The 26882-nt window shown below is 36.9% G+C and overlaps 1 protein-coding gene and 1 non-coding gene across 2 annotated transcripts in view; one reads left to right on the forward strand and one right to left on the reverse strand.

Moving 5' to 3' along the window:
* LOC132557449 (uncharacterized) overlaps positions 1–26882 on the forward strand; it is an 87051-nt gene that overhangs the window by 43786 nt on the left and 16383 nt on the right. The gene's annotated exons all lie outside the window — the stretch shown is intronic.
* Trnae-uuc (transfer RNA glutamic acid (anticodon UUC)) lies at positions 12902–12973 on the reverse strand. The gene has a single exon. It is a non-coding gene; the product is annotated as a tRNA-Glu (tRNA).

The following is a 26882-nucleotide window of genomic DNA, read 5'->3' on the forward strand; positions in this document are numbered from 1 at the left end:
AGATCGGCACAACCGATTTCTCTCCATGTTAGAGGGACAGAAGAACCTTGTATTAAGACTAGATCGGCACAACCGATTTCTCTCCATGTTAGAGGGACAGAAGAACCTTGTATTAAGACTAGATCGGCACAACCGATTTCTCTCCATGTTAAAGGGACAGAAGAACCTGGTACTAAGTCTAAATCGGCACAACCGATTTCTCTCCATGTTAAAGGGACAGAAGAACCTGGTAATAAGTCTAGATCGGCACAACCGATTTCTCTCCATGTTAGGTGGACAGAAGAACCTTGTATTAAGACTAGATCGGCACAACCGATTTCTCTCCATGTTAGAGGGACAGAAGAACCTTGTATTAAGACTAGATCGGCACAACCGATTTCTCTCCATGTTAAAGGGACAGAAGAACCTGGTACTAAGTCTAAATCGGCACAACCGATTTCTCTCCATGTTAAAGGGACAGAAGAACCTGGTAATAAGTCTAAATCGGCACAACCGATTTCTCTCCATGTTAGAGGGACAGAAGAACCTGGTAATAAGTCTAAATCGGCACAACCGATTTCTCTCCATGTTAGAGGGACAGAGGAACCTTTTATCAAGTTTAGATCGGTACGACCGATTTCTGTAAAGTAACATTTCCATCAACTTGTGTCGGAAAACGCCCGACGACAGTAGACAACATTTGAATTATTTAGTGTGAAGCAATTATCTGTCGTGGTGTTTGTGAATTATACATCGTTAAAGCAGCGATAGCAATGTCCTGGCGAGTAACGAAAATGCTGCTTCAACGTACACTGTTTGAAATCGCGAACTTGTATTGATTGGGTGTGTATTAGGATACAGCTAATGTTTCAGGGCTTTATCTTTGTGACAATATCTCTGTTCTCTCATTGGCAGTTTTTTTTTTTTTTTTTGAGTTCTGAAATATGAAGATATTTCTCATATTGTAACGCTTTCCAAGATGTGTTACACATGGTTCGATTTAGTTGCTGTATGTTATACTTCTATTGTGTGTCTGCTTTGTGGTGCCTTAATTTTGTGCCAGTCCTGTTTTGGAACTCTACATCAGACTGATGGGCTTACACGTGTTTTCGGCTTTTAATAATCATGTATAGCCTCTTAGCCCAAACATTACAATGTAGACTACAAGATCACTTGTTCGTTTTGTTTCCTCATACAACATCGCTTATTAAACTTCTAATTGATTTTCAGTATATTACGTCGTTGTAATGAAATTAGAATTTCAATCATATTAGACTGAGCTCTAATGTTATAAGGTAAACTTTTAAAAACTCGCCTGGTCGTGTTAATGACATTCCGAACTATGCTTTCTCGGCTACTACGCATACGTTAGCCCTTGAAGCCCTGATGTAACGATGACGTCATGGCGGATTGACAGTGTGTGGGTTGTATAGCTATACATCGTGTTGTGGCGATCGAGGCTGTCAGGCGGCATTTGGTAAAAATGACTCTCTGAACAGCAAGGGAGCATTATTGCTATCCCGAAGGGTACATGGAACAGTCTTGCCAAACTTGTTCAAATGAATTTGTTGAACTTTTCTACAGCACAGAGATAATGTATCTGAATCTTTGATAAATCGTTGGCCACAAACACACGGAAATGACTGCGAAGCATGTAATGTTTTAGTTCAAAATTAATTAAAGATGACGTTTTGCATTTTTCACCGCAATGTAGACAAACTTCTGGCATCGCTCGCACTGTAACAATATTAATATTTTCCACTTTAAAACTCTTTGATGGAAGACGAGTAGCGAGTGGATAAAAATGTACAATATTACGTGAAAATTCTCTGTTTTTAATGTGTCGGTAATAGCATACGACTGGGATCGGTAACGACTAAGTATCCTGGTACCTTGTCGGTGCTGCTACAATAGGATCGTGGTCCTCATGACCAATGGTCGTATCAGCCACCGTGGAAGATTGGATTGAGGACAATTCACATGCTAAAACATCATTACCTAATGCGGTCTGCCATATGTGTGGCAATCCAATCGGCATAACGGTTTTAATCATATTGTTTTGCTTTGTTCAATTTTTATTTTACCATGTGTTTAGTGTCAGGACTGTTTACCGCTTCCTGTAATCAGTCAATTGTCGTAGTAATCTCACCGCAGCCCTCTTATGTCTGCATTTTTTAAAGATATAATCAAGAAATGCAAGAACGCAAAGTCTGATGACCTTAACACAAATGTAATGTTAAAGATTTGTATAAATCCATGTGTACCTTCTTCTTGTCCACGTACAAATGTATTAATATATTGATTATATATTTAGTTTTGGTCACGTGATACGGTTATTACTCTATGAATCTCCGACCGGCATGGACCTCGGTGATGTGTAAGGGAACAACATATATTTCATTTATCCTTACATCATTCAGATAAAAAATATCAGGAATTTGTCGGTAGTTGAATACACATGTATGAGACCAAATGTCTTAAACGTAAGTAAACAACACATTAACTAAACACACCAGCTTACAGACTAAAAGGCAGACTAGGGCAGCACTGGGGAAGCCTCGGCAGTGATGGAAACTCAAAAATAAACATTTTAATTTCAAAACTATTTACATAATTCTTGCAATATGAAGCAATTGGGTGGGCTTTCTTGCACAGTGTTAATAGTTTAAACTCGTCGATCTAATTGTCTGCCATTTGTGACCGACAAAGTGTATTTGTGTAAAATTGTATTAAGGCACTACTCAGTGCTTAACAATGGTATCACATACAGGGTGACAGCATTGAAAAAATTCCTCTACATTTTCACAATAGTTCCTGAAATTAGTTTTACATGACGGGTGTCGTCGTGAAGTAGAAGACGCTTACCCTTTGTTACTGTTCAAGAGTCCTCCTGTAAATTGTTCTTTTGTATATTTTGCCCTCATTTATTCGATTTTGAGTTCGGATTACGACGGGTACCTCGTCACTATTTCTCATTGTTTTTGAAATTAGAGAGAAACAATCGTTTGGCATCGGTAGCAGGCTATAATATATAAGACTTCACCATCCTTATGTTATACCTCAATGCTTTACAATATTTTTCCTGCACATTTTTCAGTTTTACCTCAATGTTTTACAATATCTTTCCTGCACATTTTTCTGTTTTACCTCAATGTTTTACAATGTCTTTCCTGCACATTTTTCAGTTTTACCTCAATGTTTTACAATATCTTTCCTGCACATTTTTCTGTTTTACCTCAATGTTTTACAATATTTTTCCTGCACATTTTTCTGTTTTACCTCAATGTTTTACAATATCTTTCCTGCACATGTTTCTGTTTTACCTCAATGTTTTACAATATCTTTCCTGCACATTTTTGCCCTGTAGGGTAATATTGATAAAGCGCTGTTTTACCAGAATTTTGCGGTTATGGTTATTATCAATTACGAGTGTTCTTTACGTGTTAATTATAGAACACGGTATGTTACATGAAAGAGTACACATTTTCCTCTGAAGAAATCCTGCAGGGAAGTCTAACATTCCACAAATCCGACAGATGTTTGATACTAAATAGCCATGTAGGAGTAACGGCGATGTACCAGCTGGACAGTATGGATATGCACCGAATCGACCGGCAGTGTGATGTCCATTGTACTTTAGCAATACGATACATCAGTAATGGGCCGTTATTCAGTTCCAGTATCGATGTATCAGCACATCCCGCTCGTTATCGTATTGAATGGCTAACCATCTGCTGTATCTGCCATTTGTTGTACAGTCAGAAATAGGTTTCGTATTGGAAGGAAAAGAGGATTTAGTTTGTCAGAAATATATGTAACGATTGATCTTACATAGTTTCAACTTCATCATCACATACATCATGAAAATGTAGACGTTCTGTAGAAAATTGAGATTATATTTTCATATTTTATTTTAGTACTGATATAACAGTGTGTGTTGGTGGTGGGCTCTACATTTCACATACTGTAGGTTATTGGGACAGATTCTGATGATAAAGTTTTCATTGATCAATAATATATATGTACTATAGAATATTGGGACAGATTCTGATGATAAAGTTTTCATTCATCAATAATATATATAGACTATAGACTATTGGGACAGATTCTGATGATAAAGTTTTCATTGATCAATAATATATATAGACTATAGACTATTGGGACAGATTCTGATGATAAAGTTTTCATTGATCAATAATATATATATACTATAGAATATTTACTGATGATAAAGTTTTCATTGATCAATAATATATATAGACTATGAATATTGAAGATTCTGATGATAAAGTTTTCATTGATCAATAATATATATGAACATTACACAATTGATGATAAAGTTTTCATTAATTAATATATATATACTTAGAATATTGGGACAGATTCTGATGATAAAGTTTTCATTGATCAATAATATATATATACTTAAGTATTTACTGATACGTTTAGGATATTTACACGTGTACTTGAAGCTGTAATTATACATTTATATGAACATTACACAATTGATTGAATTAATATCACCGACGGAATTTTGACTTTTCTAGAAGGACTGGATTTTCCAGCTAGATTTAAAAATTTAGACGTTTAATATCACCGACAAGTTCTAGAAGGACGAAACAGCTGTATAGTGTGACATCACCGACAAGTCCTAGAAGGACGAAACAGCTGTATGGTGTGACATCACTGACAAGTCCTAGAAGGACGAAACAGCTGTATGATGCAATTTAAGTCATTGTCTCATTGGCTCTACTGTATCTAACTCTGAATTTGTATTAAAATGCGCTTAAAAACTTGTAAACACAACTATTTCAGACAAATCGTTGTTGGTATTGTAATACTCGACGTTTCACGGATACTGGGTGATAAATAATGATCAAGTTCTGTTATTTATACCTCAAACATTATTGACAGGAAGCGATAAATAATTTACATTTGTTTACAAATTGTCGATGTCTGTGTCCTTCTTGTCATTGCGTCCTTTTCAACGTCCCTATTATAGCTATTGTAACTGCAGTTAATTGGGTACAATCACACCAGATCACTTTTTGACAAATGAAGACAGTGTGATATGCACATCCATTGCTATACAAACAATGCACAGAAACAGCATCTGACGCAATTAGATGTTAACACGATATATTTAGTGCAAAAAGTTAAAAAAAAATCATAATATTATTTCCCTTCTGTCGTTCATGTACAAGCAACTTAAGTTTTACCTTCAGAACATAAATATACAGTATTCTCCTCAGAAAAGAAGCACAGTAACGTCAACACAGTTGTGCTGTGTGTCTTTTACAATCTGTTTGGTGACGTCAGAGGATAAACGTTTTACTGACAGCTAAAACAAAAGCAGAATACAATTATTGCATTTCTATCAGATTCATGCGAAGGCCATCGTAAAGTATGTAAAACCAATTGAATGTAAGCTGTGAGTGACCTGGTTTATGTCGGAATTCTGGAATGCGAGTATATAACCTTTACAGAACGTTGAAGCCTTACCTTGACCAATAGAGACGAGAGGGATATGTTTTTAATGTCCCGGTGACTGATGTTTATAGTGAGTGTCTAATGAAATGATCTATTTTATACCTATTAAACCTTGTGACCTACTTTTATTGATCAGGTGACCTAATAACACAGACGGTGTATGATATGACCCACTATCGACCTACATATCTAATGACCTACTTTTAGACGTAGAAATAAATGTTCACCATTTCTAGTCTGGTTTTATTGTGATCAGCACGCGCGATACGAACGTCTCTGTGACAATTCAATTTCACAAACGTTGACAACTCATTTTATCATTATCCTTATCGACATACTACCAAGTGTTTACACATCTTAATTACAGCTGATTCTCGATTATGGTCGTTTTAAGTATCTGAAGTCAAACCTCTTGCAATATCCTAGTTCCAAATTGTTACTTTGAAACTATCAGATACATGAAAAGTTGAATTACGGGACTAGTGCAACTCTCCAATTTTATATTTTTTTTCGATTTGTTCGATATTTGTTGCTTCAGTCGCCTCAAAAGTTTTAAAATTTATGCCATTAACATCACAGACGAGTCGAAGAAGGGCGAAACATCTACAGGGTACAGTTATATCTGTCTCGTCTCTATTAAAGACTATACTAAAATAGAAAAAATTGAAAGGTGTTATTTACCTGTTTGTCTTTGTCTTAGACACATATTTCTCGATCTCCGTTATTTTATAGACACGACGTAGATATACGTATAACTGGACACCTTGAGAGATGGCTGTTTAGAACATGTCTAGTAATGTTAAGAACTTGCGCCCAACCCTTTGATATATATATATATATATATTTGGTAGGGTGTGTGTGTCGGTGTGTTGGAGGTGTATTTTCACTTTTCTTTCTATTACATTTTTAATGGTGAAACAAATGAAAATTAAGCTGATTTATACCTGAAATAAAGCAGTGTTCAACGAACAAAGTTTCGGATATATTAGCTCGATCCTTGACGTCATACAGTTTGCCGTTACGCTTGACAACAAGAGGACGCCATTTTAAATAGGTTTCTTTGTGTTTTTGTCCTGCCATTATGTACTGTTTATTTGGTAAGTATACAAAGTTAAAAAAAAAACCAGAAATATGAAAGGGAATTATTTGATAGAAAACCACTTTTTAAACATCCGCTTCCTAACAGGAATGTCACTGAATTTCAACGCGGTGACTGAAAAAAGTACCGCTTTTGTTGGTCAAAAGTGCAAAAATTATATCATCACTGGATTTTTTTCTTTTTCAATCGATAAATTCCTATATTTCACTGGCTATAACGTAATAAATAAATTGAATCACTTGTTTGATTGACAAGTCACGAGAACCCTATGAGAATTCTGTATTTAATTATCCTTTCCTATCTTAATTTATAACATACATCGACTTCCGTCCGATTTACGAACTGTATTTGTAAAGCTGTAAACACGTATCAATTTCCGCTATCCGGATTCGATGTCGTGGTTCGTTTCGTTCACTAGAAACGTGATAACATAGTCTATAAATACTGGTGATATCGAATGCTTGTAAGTCAGCAATGTCTGTGGGTTATTCATTTGTCCATTAATTTGCCACAATAAAATTGATCTGAAATTAAAACAAAGCTATATATATAACCAATTGTACAGTACAATACACGAGACTGTAACATTCTGAAGGATCCCCAGACTCCACCGGATTTCACATCAAACAAGATGTCTCTGGGCATAAATTCTCACGATCGCTAGACACGGACTTTTATTATAGGTTCCGGCACGTGCGTCTCACATCTATAAATTCTTCAGTCCTTTTCCATTTCTACCGCTAAGCACATTTGAATTTAGCATTTGATTTTCCTCAAGGGTCGTTGTTAAATATCGACATTCTGTGAACATATGTACCCCTGATTAAAACGCAGTGTTTATTGTCTGTAAATAGGTCTCTGTAGGTAAACCAAAGATTAACCGCTTTTCCAGTATATGTTACTGTTTGTTAATGCGTTCTTAGCTAGTCTCCTTCAACATTAATAGTTACAGTACTCGTCCGTCTATCCGTCCGTCACCACTTCTGATTGTAAATGTGCCTTAAGCTGGTCTCCTACTGCCCTAATAGCTATCAGTTCTCGTCCGTCAGGCCGTCCGTCACCACTTCTGATTGTAAATGTATCCTAAGCTGGTGTCCTACCGCCCTAATATCTATCAGTTCTCGTCCGTCTATCCGTCCGTCACCACTTCTGATTGTAAATGTGTCCTAAGCTGGTCTCCTACCACCCTAATAGTTATAAATACTCATCCGTCTATTCGTCCGTCACCACTTCTGATTGCGCAGATTTTTTTGTCAGAAAGTAAGGCACAGATCTTGTAATACCTACAGTATTGGTCGTTACGTTGTTATCTTTTTTTTTTAATTGAATGAAAAACATAATCGGTTTTCTATCATGTTTTATCATTATCTATCAGGTTTTACCATTTTCTATCACGTTTTACCATTTTCTATCACATTTTACCATTTTCTATCACGTTTTACCATTTTCTGTCACGTTTTACCATTTTCTATCACGTTTTACCATTTTCTATCAGGGTTTACCATTTTCTGTCAAGTTTTACCATTTTCCATCAGAATTTCCCATTTCCGAGACAATGATAATAACTCTTTGACCTCCTTTACTGGGTGTCCTTTGATTTATGACTTGAGGTAGAACTGTTTTATCATATATACATGTATGATCAATTTCCCATGACAAATGAATGTTGTGATTTAGAGAGATTAGATGTCGTTAAATTCACCTACCTCTGGTATATAGGAGAATAAACACGTTAAACAAGAAACAGTTGTCATCATATTCAATCCACGCGTCTGATTGAGACTGATTTTCCGGTTTGGGTTACTTCCCGCTACGTCACAAAGTTCAACCTGTGCTTTCTACCAATACGCTGTTGTCTGACATTCGTTTTCATGTTGAAATCCAGAAATTTCAGATTCTGTGGGATTTTTGTATATTCATTATATAAGGTAATACATTTACTCATATGTGGTAGGTATGGTTTGTTGGTTGACAGGATCTTTTGGTTTTTTTGTTTTTGTTTTTTTTTTTGTTTTACATAATTATAAGTTCTGAATAGTCTATAGACAATTTGAAGGTGTGAAGTCATATATATATATGATTATACAAAATTATAGTAGGATGTGTGATAAGGCAGTTACAACTCTGGCTGCCTCTAACTACCCTCTCCAAGGCATTTGACATTTCAACAGAGCGGCCATCCCAAACACAAGAGGCATATTCGGGAGTTGGTCTAATAAAACATGTATACATGATATTTAATGTGTCGTTGCTGACGCTCGTGTTTTGTTTTTGTATGAGTTGCTCTGATTAATCCACGTCCTCTTATATACACTGTACTACAATATATTTTTTCAACCTTTGTACTCTTATAGATAAATTGGATTAGACATTTTACGACTTAAGGTCAAAGGTTAAATTCGTTTAATGTCCGTCTCATTCAATTAATCTTTCCATTATTTGATTGTGTTTCTTTCTACATTGTACAGCTAATACAATGTAAAGTTCACTCAAAGAAGTGAACGAGATTTTAGCTGAATCAATTATCACCAGTCCGTCCTAAATTAGAAACAGATACAGCCAAGCCACATAATACTTAAACTTTATTACATCATACTGCAACATCGACCCTCTAGGACTCGTCAGGGACCTGAAGCTACATCCACCCTCTCGGACGCGCACGGGGCCTAAAGTTACATCGACCCTCTAGGACTCGTCATGGGCCTAAAGCTACATCGACCTATTAGGACTCGTCAGAGGCCTAAAGTTCATCAGCCCTTTAGGACTCGCCAGGGGCCTAAAAACAAATCGACCCTCTAGGACTCGTCAGGGACCTGAAGCTACATCCACCCTCTAGGACTCGTCAGGGGCCTAAAGTTCATCGACCCTCTAGGACTCGTCAGGGGCTAAAGTTCATCGACCCTCTAGGACTCGTCAGGGGCCAAAAGTTCATCGACCCTCTAGGACTCGCACGGGGTCTGAAGTTCATCGACCCTCTAGGATTCCTCAGAGGCCTAAAGTTCATCGACCCTCTAGGACGCGCACGGGGCCTAAAGCTACATCCACCCTCTAGGACTCGTCATGGGCCTAAAGCTACATCGACCTATGACGAGGCCTAAAAACAAATCGACCCTTTAGGACTCGCCAGGGGCCTAAAAACAAATCGACCCTTTAGAACTCGGCAGGGACCTCAAGCTACATCGACATTCTAGGACTCATCATGGCCCATAGCACTAACCTAATACGTTAATCAAGTTCAATAAATTTCATTACGTAGTATTTACAACATAGTTATATAAGAAATAAGAATAAAGGCCATATATCATCGTAGGATTTGATTTTCCTTTTAAATCACAAACATGTTTTATAGAAGTAGAATTTCAATGTTCTGTAACATGTAGATACCTTATCGTACACTTCGGCGGTAGCGAACGGAACCAAGAATACATGAAGCTGTTGGGATATTTTCGGAGACCTGGTTATACAGGATCGAACTATGAAACAGCAGAGTGTTGTCATAACTAATTAATGTATGACCTACAAGTGTGGTGTAAGATCTAGAAATAACCCTACCAGTTTGTGTGGTTTGTGTGTAACATGTCAGAAAAGTTATAATGTCGATATTATCTCCCTTGTTTCTATATCCGACATCCTCGACAGAATTTGTCATTTGTAGCGGATAATTTAATGTTGGAGAATACTGCAGTATATACCGTCCCTTTCTGTTGACGTCACTGTCACCTAGTTTATCTAGTGACGTCATCTTTATGACAAAATTCTCAATAGTGTTTTAAGTAACCTTTATAATTTTTAGTTAGAAAAATCGAAAAATCTTTGGATAATTAAATCCAATAAATCTCATTCGAGAGCGTGACTTGACATTCTTGGATTGATCAAGATCTTCATGACATGTGCCTTCCCTGAAGCAGAAGACCCTTACTCTTCTGAAACACCTGGTCTTATTTTCTTTGTACGTTTTAGGAGTCTCTGTGTAAATCTTCCGTTTGTTTATATTTTGCCCTAGTTTTATTGAATTAAACAATAGATTATGATTATGTTGACATGTTGATATCTTATTGTTTTCGAAGGCCTACGATGACTTAAAACCAACTGTATATTATACGCTTGTAAACTTGGTTGACGCTGGTGGTGGACTTTCAGTTCACGAGGTTTGTCGTAACCTGTATGCCACGTTTTGATTCATACGAATAGTGGCACGGTTATACACATGTACTTGACGCAGAGTTATGAAAATTACCAAATTGATCTAATCAAGGGGCTGCTGCACCTCCCCGTCTACCTTATTTCGTTAAATTTTGGGTTTCCTCAGTCGCCTCATAGGCTTCAATCAAAGTACTGAAAGTACTGAGAGGCTAAACGTTTTGAAAAATGTTCACAAATAACCGCTAAGATATATCACTTTCCCCCATACTCCTACACTTTGGAATGCAAAAATTACTAAAATAAGAGAACCAGAGGCTATTTTTCTTACTTTTAAGCGATTTTATATATTCTTTAATTCTTAATTCAAAATTGACGACAATAATGTGAACAAATCAAAATAGGAAAAAAAAATAACAAAATACACACAACCATATATTTATCGCCAACAAGCCAAATGATAAATAGCTCTATGATGAAGTTGACTAAATAGAACCTTTGAAATACCCAAGATGTTGCAATTACTATCCTATCAATATGAGGATTTAGACAAATCGGAAGGACTTTATACCTACTTCTTTATTTTGAATGTATTGCAAAGTAATAGTCCTTACTTATTATAATTATATTTGTAGTTGAGGAAAGTAAATAAGGTGTACACAGCATTTCAGATAGATTAAAGTGTAAGTAATTACATTAAATGTATTTACATGTCTATCTTCCTTGAAGTATCATGGTTAGACTTTTCGTCCAGTAATTATGTCTATAAAGACATAGTTCTTTGAGATTAAACCAAACTTCCATATATATACAAAATTTACAATATTTTCACTATAGCTACTACTATTTCTGATCTCCAATGCATTAGATAATGTCACCATGACACGCTAAATGAATACATATGTTATGGAAATATTTCGTTCTGGTTAATTGATAATTATAAACATGAATATTTTGGGGTTTTTATACGCACTTTGTTTGAAGGAATATTTTCATTTCAATGAACTTTGATACACATTAACAAACCTTGAGAAATCAGCACAATCAACCTTCATCAAATAGAACTAAAAGACAAAATATATAAGTTATAACAGAGTCAACATCATGATCAGTACAGTATTAAAAATATATTATTCATAAATCATGCGTAACTTGCCTACGAAGCGCAAACTTTTTATCTTCAAAAACTTGAAAAAGTGTCATGGCGGTGGGTGTGAAAAACCTGGAAAAGTGTCATATCGGCGGGTGTGCGCGTGGGACGAACAGTCCAATTCGGTGACGTCTAATGAGGTAAAGTGATGTTATATATTAAGACGATCTTGCCACAACGACAAGGATTAAAACAAAATTGATGTTCTGTTTGTAAGTTTTGTTTGCTTATAAGTGTTGTTAGTTGATAATTCAAACTAAGCCCCAAGACTAACTTCTTATCAACTCGCACGTACAGTGTTCTGTACGCTTACGTCATGTCGAGAATTCCGTAAAATATATTGTTAAAAATTTATCAATAGTTCAACCACACTGTGCTTCTATTTTTATATCTATAGTAATCGTATTGTTATTAAAAAACAAACTAATTTTGGATGCTTTTGAAATAGCGATTTGAAAGATCGCGGCATTATTTACGCAAAAAATTGCCGCTAGAGGGCTCTAACTCTTTTCGATATTTCAGCCAATGAGAAGGCCAGGATCGGTAAATTTTGTCTGAAAGGCCGTCGCAATAGGCTATGCGTACTGAGTACGTTTAACCTAAAAAGTGTACCCTTAGCGTCACTGATGACTCCTGGAATAATGAAACAGCTGTTTTATACAACTTCTAACTCTCAATTATTTAAAGGTAGTATTCACATGTTTGTCTTTTGTACAAACTTTACTTAAACGGAATCACAGACTAAACGTGTCTGTAGCTATGTCCGTGTCATTTGTTTGTACATTGACGTTAACAATGACTGAAATATACTACACTCTGTCACGTGGTACTATATAAAACTGAAATATACTACACTCTGTCACGTGGTACTATATAAACCTGAAATATACTACACTCCGTCACGTGGTACTATATAAAACTGAAATATACTACACTCTGTCACGTGGTACTATATAAAATTGAAATATACCTCACTTTCTTTCTTTTTTGGGGCCAAACGTCCTTGTTCCGGTTATAACCGAGTCTAGGACACAAAATAAATGTTCCGATGCCGGGAATTGAACCCGGGCCGTCTGGGTGAAAACCAGAAATCCTAACCACTAGACCACATCGGAATATACTACAATTTGTCTCTTGGTACTATATAATGAATCTAGTCACATGACACAGATGCAGCCCAAGTCTGTCTACTGGAAGATCTTGAATATTAGAGGCATGGTACATATAAATAAATAATTGATTACCACTATTTTAGCGTTATACTGAGTTTGCTGCAATGTCCCAACGAAGGTCACCCACGATGCTTCATGTCATCCGAAATCATTCTTAGGATCAATCTTGCACATCCTATGGGGATGTGTAATTTGTCATTAAGTATACCGTGTTTAGATTCATACTAAATGCCGGATGCTTCTACTAACGCATCCTTAGTTTGTGCACAATGGCTACTATTGGTTGATGGTCGTCTGGTCCGGGATTCATCTTCATAAGTTTCTCGGCCACACTGGAACTCTAGCGTTAGGTAGTTGCACAAAAAAGGGAAACATTTTTGGTAGATTTACCGTCTGGGACGAGAAACTTTATCTCCACTGTATACTACACACTGTCCATTTTACCAACTCACTGGTGGTATGTCTCTCCAACTCACTGGGGTATGTCTCTCCAACTCACTGGGTTATGTCTCTCCAACTCACTGGGTTATGTCTCTCCAACTCACTGGGTTATGTCTCTTCAACTCACTGGGTTATGTCTCTCCAACTCACTAGGGGCATGTCTCTCCAACTCACTTGGGGTATGTATCTCGTGTCATGAGTCAACAACTTCAGAAATGATATCAGAAATCAGAGGTCAGACAGGGATGTTTATTGGATGTCATACACTTTACCGTCCAACAGTTGTATGATCAGCATTTATATATCTATAATCGACATACCTACTTTACTAATGTATCTAGTGGTTAATACTGACCTACTTTACATGTGTATCTAGTGGTTACTATTGACCTACTTTACATGTGTATCTAGTGGTTAATACTGACCTACTTTACATGTGTATCTAGTGGTTACTATTGACCTACTTTACATGTGTATCTAGTGGTTACTATTGACATACTTTACATGTGTATCTAGTGGTTACTATTGACCTACTTTACATGTGTATCTAGTGGTTAATACTGACCTACTTTACATGTGTATCTAGTGGTTACTATTAACCTACTTTACTTGTGTATCTAGTGGTTACTATTGACCTACTTCACGTGTGTATCTAGTGGTTACTATTGACCTACTTTACGTGTGTATCTAGTGGTTAATATTGACCTTCTTTACGTGTGTATCTAGTGGATACTATTGACCTACTTTTCGTGTGTATCTAGTGGTTACTATTGACCTACTTTACGTGTGTATCTAGTGGATACTATTGACCTACTTTACGTGTGTATCTAGTGGATACTATTGACCTACTTTTCGTGTGTATCTAGTGGTTACTATTGACCTACTTTACGTGTGTATCTAGTGGATACTATTGACCTACTTTACGTGTGTATCTAGTGGATACTATTGACCTACTTTTCGTGTGTATCTAGTGGTTACTATTGACCTACTTTACGTGTGTATCTAGTGGATACTATTGACCTACTTTACGTGTGTATCTAATGGATACTATTGACCTACTTTACTAGGGTATCTAGTGGTTACTATTGACCTACTTTACTTGTGTATCAAGCGGTTACTTTTGACCTACTTCACGTGTGTATCTAGTGGTTACTATTGACCTACTTCACGTGTGTATCTAGTGGTTACTATTGACCTACTTCAGGTGTGAACTCATGTCTCATTCCATGAGCAACAGCATCATGAATTTTTGAACGACTTCTAAAATATTAATCATTGACTGGAACACCGTTTGGAATTTGCCTTTAGACATGATGACGTGTGCTAAATTTGGCTATGGAAGCATTCATTCTTTTGAACAACAGTCATGCTTCTACCGTTAGTGTGGGTATCAAAGGATGCCTTCGTTTCGTTAATGCCATTGTCGTTATATTTTACACGACTTTTGATTTTTACTGTACATTGTATGTACAAGACTTTCTTCACAAAATGTACTTTCCTACAGAGGAAAGCTTTTAACGAAAATGACTTTGTGTACTGTACACTGTTAAATTGGATGACGTTCTGTTATGTTCTTTTCTGAAGTTCAATATCCTGCTTCTATCTCATTGTATTACCCTTTCCAATTATTTCAAAGTGTTTTTGTACCCATTGCATATCACAAGAAAAAGTATGGTTCACTCAGCGAATTGAATGAAACATCAGACCAATCACAACAAGGACGTTTTGTTAGATATTCTTAAACGAGCCGACCTCAGATCAGCTTATCCTGAAAGTAAGCCTATAGCTTCTGGTATAAATACACATGTATTTGGTTACTATTAAAGAGTTTCCCTACCGGCAACATTCATTCGAAGTAGTTTTATTGTATAAAGAAATTAAAATAAAATCTACAGTACATCGCACCTGTTGCGATTGTTATTAATGTTCATACCTTAGTGCTTGTGCATTCCACGCCCCTCGGTGGTTGCGAACAAAACCAGGAATATCTGTATGGCTATTTATAGAAAACTGGTGATAACGGATCGAACGATCAAACTGCAGAATGTTGCCAGATGTAATTTAAGTACGACCTATATGTCTGGTTTACCAAGATGATCTAGAAATAGTCACATCAGCATGCATGTTGTGGTTTGTGTGTAACATGTCAGAATTTGTATCACGTTGATGTTATCTCCCTTGTTTCTACATCCTCGCCGGTATTATTCATGCTTATGTATTGTGCATCTTTTTTAATGTTGCACGGTCGCTATCTCATGACAGCACTCACGACGCAACAATCTAGTGACGTCACGTCTTGCCAGATCTTGAATAGGGGAAAGTCCGGGTTCTAAGTTGACTCCATCCTTTGAAGCGTCTGGCACCAGAAAACAACTCGGAAACACCAATATGTGAACAGAGCCATCATCTAAAATCGACTTCAACAAAACTCGGACAAAATATAAACAAAAAAATATCTACACGAGAAACTCTTGTGAAAAATTACAATTATGATAAAACAAGAGTGAACGCCTTTAGCTGTAACAACGCTACTCACCATGTAAATTTTGGTCAATCGAAGTTAGTGATGTAACATGCCCAAATGACAATAAAACCAGCGTGTATCCTTACAAGCATCGTGGACGTCATATCACAGAAGGAAATCTAACTATTGTCGAATTAGATTATTATGAGGATTGTAAAACATATTATTTTCGTCAACCTTCACCTCTCGAAACCTTGTGTGATCTGTTTGACAATTGTTGATATTTTGCATGAAGCTATTGGATGAAGCAAGCTTTGAACATCGCTTCAGATGTGACATGTAACCGCCATACATTAGGGGTACATGGATGTAACAACTGGATTACTCATTATTATATACCGTATTACTTGAAATGTTGTAGCTGCTGTCTTTTGTAGGTCAAAACAACTTTAAGACGTCGTTTCTTGGGTAAAACCTTTCATTCTATAGATCATTACTAGGAGTATGGACTCTTCATCCTTCATGTCAGAACATTTCCTACAGTTTGATCATGAATAGGAGACCTCTTACACAGCCAGAAGAATATTTAACTAGGACATTTGCCTGAGTGCACGGTCACCTACATCAGACTGATGACCAATCCTGGTCATACTAGCAGTGATGCAGGTAGTGTGCGTGATAGATGATATATTACGTCGAGTTTTCTGTATAGATTTGACCCATATACATGTTATCCGGGATTTTCCGTTCCGATTTGACCTGCAAATATATTATCTGGGGTTTTCCGGGTGTATTTGTTCGGCAAATTTATTACTGGGGTTTAGTGAAGATATGGTCGGTTTACGATTTACCTGCGATTTTCTATGCAGATTTGGTTGACAAATATATTACCTGTTTTTTTTCTGTGTAAATTTGACCCACATATTTTATGCAGGTGTGATCGGAAACTTTATTTCCGGGATGTTTCTGTGTAGAATTGACCGGTAAATGTAATACCCTAGGTTTTCTGTGTAGATTTGATTGGCAAATATATTACTCGGGGTTTACCTTTGAGATTTAACCCAAACACGTTTTACACAGGTCTGATTTGACAGGGAATTTTTACATGGTGATTTCCGTGTTGATTCGACGCAATTCGTTTCTGATAAAGATTTTACCATCAAATGTTTCATTCGTAGCTGATTCAGCATTAGCTATCCTTCTGACATTTGTCTCGGGGACGATTATACAACAACAACAACGTCTTTAGTTAGGTCTTCTAATTAGTCGGCTGTATTAAGGTAATTGGATACGCTTACAGAAAAAAATATTGCATTTTCCGCTGATTTCCGCCGTTCCTGTGTTAGTATTGCGATTGATAAGAACAGAAATAGCTAATTGACAGTGTTTATGTTACTCCTTCAAATCAATGTCGGCTTACAGTTTTTGTCTCTTGCAGGGTCCATTGATGTCCAGACCTTGTCCACTAATTGACACCAAACGAATGATATAAGTCATGTGTTCCCAATTGTGAAGTCTATTATCGATGACTGAATTACGTCATATGTCTATTTCAAATCACGATTATGATCTATCATTGGCCATTGTTATTGTTTCATACCAATGTTAAGAATTGTATGCTAACTGGGCGTGATGGTGTGTTGGTGTGATGTTTCAGCACCGCTTGACATTTTACGTTTAAAGCGAGTTAATATCTTTCGTCCCGTCATCACTTGTATTGCATCAGGATTAATTAATTTCATTGCTTTCTTCCAGTGTGTGATACCGTTCTTCCTTGGTAAATAGAATGGCTTCTCTTTACATCCAGACAGAGTAGAAATTATGTTTAAAAATTTCTGAAGCTTGTATCAAACGCACTAAACCCGTGTTAAAACCAACTGCAAGAGAATGCTGATAACTCGCGTAAACAGTGAAGCCGTGTCGACATGAACAGAGAGGCAATGTTCATACTACCTAACATCGGCTTTTATATATACGACTGTTTCTAAAATGAGATGTTCATCTTGTGATGCAGTTTATTACGCTTTCAGTTTTTGTTTCCCTGGTTTCTAATTGACTTTGAGTTCAGAACGATGCAGGAAGTACCAAAATGTTAAGGGATTTAAAATCCAAACACAAAATCGATGAGACAAGGACAAAATAAGAATGAAATAAATATTTACACAGAGACTGATTAAAAAAAAGTACATAGGGAATTTCTCCATATATTCCGAAAGGTTAAGCGCTTTCTGCTTTATCGACAATACCCCCTGTGTAAATGTAAATCAAGTTGTGTCAAGTTCTCAATGAGAACAAGGTACACGCATACACCAACAAGCAAACAAACAAGCAACGAAAACTACAGCTATATATAAAGAAATAAAACACGTCTCGATGATATGACTAGGACTTGAGCATAATTTTCATCAACCTGCATCTCTCGAAACCATGTGAGTTGTATTTCTGTTGACGACTTCTTGCACAAAAATCATGATATTGGGAACAAGCCATGCCACTGAATATCGAATCAACTGTGACATGTAAACATCATCCGTCGGGGATACAGGGATGACATAGCTTGGGGATTCACTGAAGCATTCTCCCTAGAATGTATAATGTTTATATTGTATAATATCACACAAATAACTAGAATATTTGTCAAAAAGAGACCAGTTTGACGACCTCAAAACTTTCCATAGTTTTCATCAACCTGCATCTTTTGTAACCCGGTGTTATGAGTTTGTCCGACATGAAAATAGTGTTAATTAAAGCCTTTCAATATCGAATCAACTGCGACAAGGAAATGTTTCTATCATTTAGACCCAATTAATCATGAATCGTTTATAAGATTTATAAGAATTCGCCGCAGTAAACAGCAAGAAAATATCAACGTGGCGACATAGTCCTAATCCAAACTTAAATTCATTCAAATTAAGGCAAAATATGAACATTTACACGGCTACTCATCTAAAAATACAAGGAGAATAAGACCAGATGTTCCGGAAGAGTAAGCGTCTTCTTTTTTGACAACGCATGTCATGTCAATCCTGGTCAATACAAGTAAAGTGATGTCATGTTCTCAAACAATCAACCAAGGTACTCGACAACGGAACCAAAAAGCAAACTAACAAGCATCGAACGCCTGCAGTATCAAAGCATGTAGTATTACAAATTTATATAGAAATACAATATCACCATTTCTCCGATAAAAAAAACCATTGTGTAAAAAAGTATTTAGAGAAATGTTTCTAGACCAAAATGCCGTCCACAGAGCTGTTTGATATAGATATTTAGAAGAAATGCTTATTTTCCATATGAAAATGTCATCTCACTTTTATATTAATGAACTCTGGTACTGTGTGTGACGTAGAACTAACGCTAAATGTTTGTAGATAGAGAACAGCGGCCAGGTTTAGACTGCCGAGTAAGTAAGTATCGTCTTATCACTACATGTAACGAAGATTTATCTTATAGAAAAGGGTTTATGGTGACAGGTGTCAAGATATATCATAGATTAAAGATCAGCTTAAACGTAAAGCACTGAAACATGATGGAGAGTTACCTAACTGTTGAATGGGTCAGTCATTTGTTTTTAGCGTGGGCTTGATAGATAACACAGACTGAGGCACTAACATAACAACTTTTCGTTAGATTGTCATGTATCTCTATATTCCTTTGAACCAAAATGGATTCTAAAAAGTTAGAAATGCTCTATAGAAGGTCAGTTTAATGTAGATATTAAATCTAATCATCAATGGAGCGGACATATCTACAATGTTTACAGACACTGTTGTAACCGACTCCTTTTAAATGTTAATTATAAGTGTATATTCATGTTATCAATGAATAATTCCCGCCCTACGTCATCGTCTCACACTCTGGTCCTAAATTTCGAGAGCTTTTTTAACCGGGAAAGTTTGTTTGAAATATTGTCCTTCAGTCAAACTTCTTTTTGAGGTTGTCTGTGACAGAATCGCAATAAAACCAACCTTGGATGACCTTGGATGACCTTGGATGACCTTGGAGAGATTGTATAGATATAAAGATTCACTTTCTATTTTTAGATTAATCCTTAGATGGCAACAAAAACCAAAACATTGATGTTTTTCCTGTAGCAAAAACTTAATCAATCAAAAACACATCAAAATAAGAACATAAACACATATGTATTATTGAAGACGATCTTTCGTCACCTGCCACGCAGTGTAATTTCAGAACAACAGACTTATAATTGAGAAGAACAGGTCATCAATATGTCTATCGTATGGTGTTAATGGTACATTTGTGCTCTAATCTAACGTGGAACCAATCAGCTAGAGACGAGTGATATTAAAAGGTTGGCAGATCGTTGTAAGAAAACCACAGACAAGAAATGTAACACAGACATCTCTAGAGAAAACAAACTACTGGATCTGTGGGCGGCGCCATCGAGGTGCATTATGGGAAAAATAATAAAGTTTACCTATATAATATAATATAATACAACATAATATATAAGAAATTAAGGTATTATTTCTGAAACTTCGGACTATTACTTTATAACACGTAACTGCATAGGAACGAATTGTTCGGAGGTATTTTATTATCCCGTACAGACTTCATCGATGTCGCTCATCAGGAAATTCTATGTAAATTCATGAACTGTACCGTTCTCAAAATAAGAACCGAGTCAATAATAAAGGAACTACCGGGCATACTAACTGAGCATCTTCATAGTCTTTCATATAGCATGGACAATTCGTCTACAATACACCTATCACAGATGGTTTTGCTGTATTCGACGGAGATGGACCAGCTCTCTTTCAGCAAGTTCATTTTTTCTACAGAATTACCAGCTGATTTATTAAAACATGAAATAAATGACTGTTTAAAGCAGATTTTATGTTTTGTAACAAACAGCATTATTTACGAAAATTCATAAAATTGTTGTAATATTCGGTGAACTTTGCAACTATATCTCTGCGAAGGTCAATTTTTTCGGCGTACATGATCAAACAAATAGCGAAATGTCAACGTCAGGTAATCAACAAACTGTTAAAATTCCCTGGGTCTGAATTTTCGATAAATGTTGCATGATAAATAGAACACATAGTCAATAAAAGGTTCGCTACTTTCATCATTCTAACCTTCCCAGAATACAGCTTATTGACAAAGTGACAACATCTGTCGATATTTGTCAAAGTGTTTTAAGTGTTAGTAGACCAGATCTCATCAAAGGAACTTGGTAAGATTGAATGATTTGTTCTCATGGACGTCATAGTTTCTTGATTCTCGATTTACTGTCGATGTAACTTTGCCATTGTTCTTTTTACACGTGTCAATCCGATTTCTGATAATAGTGTGACCAGTCATTGTTTTAGTCTGTTTTTGTTTTCATTGGAAAATCACACTTTTTATTATTATTGTTATTGTTATGAGGGTACTTTTTATCCACTAGTTTTTAAAATTCTCGTTTTAATTAATTGTTAGAAATTCGATATCGATATTTTAAATCTACTAATTTTATGAGGACTGTTTATCTCAAAATCAAGTGTTCTCAAAGTGACCAATCTCGATATATGGACCTCTCATACATGTGACTCTGGATGGGCTATTATTATTTATCCTTCCATGATTATCTAGACATGTTATTTTGACGGGACTGTTTCTTGACAAATATCTCAATGATTTGAATATGTACATAGATAACGACCCACTGGTAGTATCTGACTATCTACATGCATCCCTCTTTGAGCCCCTGTCGCCGACCACCATCGCGTATTCTCAATATACCAATTTGATCCCCAAAGTTTACCCGTTGTAAACATCACAATACTAGCATGTCATTTTCCAGTTCTGTCTGCCGTTGTCCAGATTTAATTTCCCGACGGGAATCATACGAATGAATGTTCTGTGGCCAGACTTTCAATGTGTAAACTGCTATCAACTAGACTGCACGCAGGAACATCAAATGATACGAGCGAACTTAATCAAGGACACTATCTTTCTCACATTGTCCTGCATGTACATCAATATCAATAAAGTATCGGGTTCGGCCATTTGTCCTTTGTTTTTAACCTGTTATTGGTAATTCATCAGATTCTCCTTTCCCCTGTCTGTTTTGATGTTCCATTATCTTATCTCGTCTGTCTGTTTTGATGTTCCATCATCTGACCTCCTCTGTCTGTTTTGATGTTCCGTCATCTGATCTCATCTGTCTGTTTTGATGTTCCGTCATCTAATCTCCTCTGTCTGTTTTTATGTTCCGTCATCTAATCTCCTCTGTCTGTTTTCATGCTCCGTCATCTTATCTCGTCTGTCTGTTTTGATATTCCATCATCTGACCTCCTCTGTCTGTTTTGATGTTCCGTCATCTGATCTCCTCTGTCTGTTTTTATGTTCCGTCATCTAATCTCCACTGTCTGTTTTTATGTTCCGTCATCTAATCTCCTCTGTCTGTTTTGATGTTCCATCATCTGACCTCCTCTGTCTGTTTTGATGTTCCGTCATCTGATCTCCTCTGTCTGTTTTGATGTTCCGTCATCTAATCTCCTCTGTCTGTTTTTATGTTCCGTCATCTAATCTCCTCTGTCTGTTTTGATGTTCCATCATCTGACCTCCTCTGTCTGTTTTGATGTTCCATCATCTGACCTCCTCTGTCTGTTTTGATGTTCCATCATCTGACCTCCTCCGTCTGTTTTGATGTTCCATCATCTGACCTCCTCTGTCTGTTTTGATGTTCCGTCATCTGATCTCCTCTGTCTGTTTTTATGTTCCATCATCTAATCTCCTCTGTCTGTTTTGATGTTCCATCATCTGACCTCCTCTGTCTGTTTTGATGTTCCGTCATCTGATCTCCTCTGTCTGTTTTTATGTTCCGTCATCTGACCTCCTCCGTCTGTTTTGATGCTCCATCATCTGACCTCCTCTGTCTGTTTTGATGTTCCATCATCTGACCTCATCTGTCTGTTTTGATGTTCCGTCATCTAATCTCCGTCTGTTTTGATGTTCCGTCATCTGACCTCCTCCGTCTGTTTTGATGTTCCATCATCTGACCTCCTCTGTCTGTTTTGATGTTCCATCATCTGACCTCCTCTGTCTGTTTTTATGTTCCATCATCTGACCTCCTCTGTCTGTTTTGATGTTCCATTATCTTATCTCGTCTGTCTGTTTTGATGTTCCATCATCTGACCTCCTCTGTCTGTTTTGATGTTCCATTATCTTATCTCGTCTGTCTGTTTTGATGTTCCGTCATCTAATCTCTGTCTGTTTTGATGTTCCGTCATCTGACCTCCTCCGTCTGTTTTGATGTTCCATCATCTGACCTCCTCTGTCTGTTTTGATGTTCCATCATCTGACCTCCTCTGTCTGTTTTTATGTTCCATCATGTGACCTCCTCTGTCTGTTTTTATGTTCCATCATGTGACCTCCTCTGTCTGTTTTTATGTTCCATCATCTGACCTCCTCTGTCTGTTTTTATGTTCCATCATCTGACCTCCTCTGTCTGTTTTGATGTTCCATTATCTTATCTCGTCTGTCTGTTTTGATGTTCCGTCATCTGATCTCATCTGTCTGTTTTGATGTTCCGTCATCTAATCTCTGTCTGTTTTGATGTTCTGTCATTTAATCTCCTTCGTCTGTTTGAATGTTCCGTCATCTATTCTCCTCTGTCTGTTTTGATGTTCCGTCATCTAACCTCTGTCTGTTTTGATGTTCCGTCATCTAGTCTCCTTTGTCTGTTTTGATGTTCCGTCATCTAATCTCCTCTGTCTGTTTTGATGTTCCGTCATCTGACCTCCCCTGTCTGTTTTGATGTTCCGTCATCTAATCTCTGTCTGTTTTGATGTTCCGTCACCTAATCTCCTTTGTCTGTTTTTATGTTCCGTCATCTAGTCTCCTTTGTCAGTTTTGATGTTCCGTCACCTAATCTCCTCTGTCTGTTTTGATGTTCCGTCACCTAATCTCCTTTGTCTGTTTTGATGTTCCGTCATCTAATCTCTGTCTGTTTTGATGTTCCGTCACCTAATCTCCTCTGTCTGTTTTGATGTTCTGTCACCTAATCTCCTCTGTCTGTTTTGATGTTCCGTCACCTAATCTCCTTTGTCTGTTTTTATGTTCCGTCATCTAGTCTCCTTTGTCAGATTTGATGTTCCGTCATCTAATCTCTGTCAGTTTTGATGTTCCGTCACCTAATCTCCTTTGTCTGTTTTGATGTTCCGTCATCTAATCTCTGTCTGTTTTGATGTTCCGTCACCTAATCTCCTTTGTCTGTTTTGTACAATTAAGAGGAGTACCTTAGCAACGAAAGAATGTTGAAAATGGTGACGTTTTTAACTGCACCAGACCGTCAAGAAGGTAAACCTCACGCGAGATTTCTTCAAGTCGTCAAATAATTGTTTTTTCTACTTAATATTAAAAACTAACATAGCAGTACATAAAAACATGAAAGTCCAATATGTAAACGATGGAATTCATTGAATTACGTCCTACATTCTGTCAACCCTCAAAGGTGTGCATCTTTAAGGAATTCAAAATAAATTCCGTTTAAGACTGCAGGGCAATGCGTTAATGAATCAAAAACCGAAGGTATCACAATACAACGCAACACTTTAACCCAATAAACGACCTTGACCATCATCTATAAATAGACATGACAGATGACGGCACTGATTACCATAGAAACATTTTGAATGACTTCTAATCAGTGTGTGATATCATTGTTTTGTGGTATTCTTCTAAAGAACCCTGAGAATACATCAACGTGTGGAATCTTGGAAACATATCCTTGTTCATAACGCTCGCATTTTTTTCTATCTGGAGCGTCATCAGTAGACGTTATTGATACATAACAAAACCCAAGGATATCACACAATCAGTAATACGTTCTCATATAAGTCACACTACAATCAAAACCAATCTTGAAAACAAATCTGGAATTGCCTTCCAAAAAGTATTGTTTGGTTTTATTGTTACCAAGACAGAACTTCGCTACAGTTAAATAAAAAATGGGGGACTTGATATGGGGAAATACAGGGATATCGATGTCCATACAGGAAATGTTTGTTTAAACATACAACCTCGAAAACACCAGGAGTCCAGTTACAGTATCAGAATGGTAAAGAAACTATATAGTAAGGATGGTTGGCATATCTGTACGTATACAGACTACACGGTGTACTTGTATATTAACTCTTTTGCTGTGTTTAAAGGTATCATCGCTGACAACAAAATAACTTAACAAAAAGTACAAGATAGTTCCCTTCAACCAAACTCGATATGAAACGTTCTCACGTGATAGCTCCCCTCAACAAAACCTTATATAAAACGTTATCACGTGACAGCTCCCTCAACCAGACCTGATATAAAACGTTATCACGTGATAGCTCCCCTCAACCAAACTCGATATAAAACGTTATCACGTGACAGCTCCCCTCAACCAGACCTGGTATAAAACGTTATCACGTGACAGCTCCCTCAACCAGACCTGGTATAAAACGTTATCACGTGACAGCTCCCCTCAACCAGACCTGATATAAAACGTTATCACGTGATAGCTCCCCTCAACCAGACCTGGTATAAAACGTTATCACGTGATAGCTCCCCTCAACCAGACCTGATATAAAACGTTATCACGTGATAGCTCCCCTCAACCAAACTCGATATAAAACGTTATCACGTGACAGCTCCCCTCAACCAGACCTGGTATAAAACGTTATCACGTGATAGCTCCCCTCAACCAGACCTGATATAAAACGTTATCACGTGACAGCTCCCCTCAACCAGACCTGGTATAAAACGTTATCACGTAATAGCTCCCCTCAACCAGACCTGATATAAAACGTTCTCACGTGATAGCTCCCATCAACCAGACCTGGTATAAAACGTTATCACGTGATAGCTCCCCTCAACCATACCTGGTATAAAACAGAGTCATAATCCAAATTCAAATTCAATAATACGAAAAAAGAAAGATTTACACAGAATCCTATAAAAGGACAAGGAAAATAAGACCATGTGTTCCGGAAGATAAGACCATTTTGTTGAACAGATGACTGAATGGTGTAGACAATGTTACGACGAGATGATGATACAAAGCACCTCTTACCAATAATAATGTAATATACCTGTCGGTAATCAAACCGGGTTTTACCTCCGAACAGAAACACTCTCAGACATATATTGTAGGTAAATGCTACACTACAACGAGAACATGGCCTCGTTATGGGTAACATTACACTACAATTGAAATTTAAATCTAAAACAAGTTACACCACATGTAGTCTAATGAATGTTTATCCAATATACAGAGGACCAACGTATGATCACGACGGCATCTGTTACTATAGAAATAAAATACCAATGTATGTCAGATAATGATTAATATACGTGTATTATGGATGTTAAATGGTTATAATCGTTTGATATACGACAGTAATTTTTTCAGGTCCGCTGCTACATATAACAAAATAACATGATGTTTAGTGATGGAAGTGAAGAACCAGGAATTACTTCTTTGTGTGACATGAAGCTGGACGTGTTTGATGCTCGTTAGTTTGTCTGTTGGTTCTGTTGTGTGATATAAAGCTGAACGTGTTTGATGCTTGTTAGCTTGTCTGTTGGTTCTGTTATGTAATATAAAGCTGGGCGTGTTTGATGTTCGTTAGCTTGTCTGTTGGTTCTGTTATGTGATATAAAGCTGGGCGTGTTTGATGCTCGTTAGTTTGTCTGTTGGTTCTGATATGTGATATAAAACTGGGCGTGTTTGATGCTCGTTAGTTTGCCTGTTGGTTCCGTTGTGTGATATAAAGCTGGGCGTGTTTGATGCTCGTTAGTTTGTCTCTTGGTTCCGTTGTACGATATGAAGCTGGACGTGTTTGATGCTCATTAGTTTGTCTCTTGGTTCCGTTGTACGATATGAAGCTGGACGTGTTTGATGCTCATTAGTTTGTCTCTTGGTTCTGATATGTGATATAAAACTGGGCGTGTTTG

This window comes from Ylistrum balloti, unplaced genomic scaffold (assembly GCF_031769215.1).
Source record: "Ylistrum balloti isolate Yb309-2 unplaced genomic scaffold, AGI_CSIRO_Ybal_v1 Utg370672, whole genome shotgun sequence".
In the NCBI taxonomy this organism is placed as follows: domain Eukaryota; kingdom Metazoa; phylum Mollusca; class Bivalvia; order Pectinida; family Pectinidae; genus Ylistrum; species Ylistrum balloti.